The sequence below is a fragment of the Colobus angolensis genome, unplaced genomic scaffold, assembly GCF_000951035.1.
Source record: "Colobus angolensis palliatus isolate OR3802 unplaced genomic scaffold, Cang.pa_1.0 Scaffold6, whole genome shotgun sequence".
NCBI classification, from domain to species: domain Eukaryota; kingdom Metazoa; phylum Chordata; class Mammalia; order Primates; family Cercopithecidae; genus Colobus; species Colobus angolensis.
The window spans coordinates 24,422,336-24,423,905 of NW_012119598.1; positions in this window are offsets into that span (position 1 = coordinate 24,422,336).

Below are 1,570 nucleotides of genomic sequence, written 5' to 3' on the forward strand. Positions count from 1 at the left end.
TGTGTGTGTGTGTATATATGTATATATATGGTCAAATATCTCTACAAATATATCTAAGGCAAGCCCAAAGTACTTTCAGAGAATTTGGGATATATGATGTACAGAGATCTATATATCATATATTCTAGATATATTTGTATTACTAATTACATTAGAAATAAGCTAAAATTTCAACTAAAAGAGTGACATTATCAGACTGAATAACCAGACCAATGAAGCACTTTTTAAAGTGCTTTATAAAAGTACTTTAAATATATAGACACAGTGACAGTAAGAGGAAAGAAGAAATGTACACACTAAGCATGAAGAAGATGAGGTGGTTACATGACTTTCAGACCAAGTAGACTTCAAGAGAAGTTGCATTATTGGTGATAAAGTAGAACAGTTCATAATGATTAAATGACTGATTTATCAAAAGGCCACAACAATCCCAAATGTTCATGCAACTAAAAATAGTATTTTAAATATATGAAAAAATGAAAGAAGGGTAAAATAGGCAAATCTATAATCATAGGTGGAGATTTAAAAACTCTGTTAGTAATATCAAGAAAAAGTAATTTATAGACAAAAAATCAGTAAGGGTATAAATAATAGTAAAAGTCAAACAATGCAGTCAACCAACTTGACCTGACATTTATACAACATTATAACCAATTACAGAATATACATATTTTTCTTTGTTAAATGTTTGCCATGAGAAATTATATGTTGGGCCATAAAATAAGTCTTAATAATTTTCAAATATTATAATCTTACAGAGCATGTTCTCTGACTTCTACAGAATTTAAGTAGAAATCAACAAAAAAAGATTTCTAGAAAGCTACCAATGCAGTACGATGTTTGACCAGACAATTTTAAATAACTCATAGGTAAAAGGAGAAATCACAGGGTTGTTCATTTCAAACTGAATAATAAAGAAAAGGCAAGATCGAAGTTTGTGAGATATAGTTATACTAATGCTTAGATGGAGAGCTATATGTTTAAATGTTTGTATTAGAAAAAAGGAAAAGTTGGCACAAATGCTAAGTTGGTGCATAAGTAATTGCAGCTTTTCCCATTAAAAGTAATGGCAAAACTATCTCGCTATGTAAATTACCAAGGAAGAGTTTTAAATTTGCTCTCCTTTATTTAACTTGCTAAACTGTCACATTAGCAAGCTAAATAAAGGAGAGCAAAGTTAACCCAAACACGTAGAAGAAAACAAACAACAAAGAACAGCAATCAATGAAATAGAAATTAAAGAGAAAAAGAGAAATTAAAGAGAAAAATAGAAATTAAAGAGAAAAAGCAATAAAACCAAAACTTCTCAATCCAGAATTATATGTGAAGATATACTCTGCTACCCCATAATTTAAGGAATGTGTCACCTACAAGACTGCACTAAAAGACATACTAAAGGAAACCTTTCAAAAGACTATTAAAATGAATAATCCCAAGAAATAGTGCTTAGAAGAGAGGCTATAAAAATGTACATTGGACGGGGAGGGGCGGAGCAAGATGGCCGAATAGGAACAGCTCCAGTCTCCAACTCCCAGCGCGAGTGACACAGAAGACCGGTGATTTCTGCATT